This window comes from Penaeus monodon, chromosome 19, assembly GCF_015228065.2.
Source record: "Penaeus monodon isolate SGIC_2016 chromosome 19, NSTDA_Pmon_1, whole genome shotgun sequence".
NCBI lineage: Eukaryota > Metazoa > Arthropoda > Malacostraca > Decapoda > Penaeidae > Penaeus > Penaeus monodon.
Genome location: NC_051404.1, coordinates 9,050,233 through 9,050,479, shown reverse-complemented (window position 1 = coordinate 9,050,479; position 247 = coordinate 9,050,233).

Sequence of the window (247 nt, the reverse complement as noted above, 5' to 3'; positions counted from 1 at the left end):
ATTTCTACCTGCCTAAACCGTCCTGTATCCCCCCCCCCTCCTGCCACCCCACCCTTTTACCTCTCCCTTCACCCCCCTCTCCTATCACCCCCGCCCCTATTAGCACCCCCTTACCCCCTTCACCCCCCTCCCCTATCACCCGCTCTTAACTTTACCTTCATCTGCTTATCACACAAAATCTTAAACACGTACTGATAACATCACGATGTATGAGAGCGAATCGCTGATTGGCTGCCCTCGTAAATTT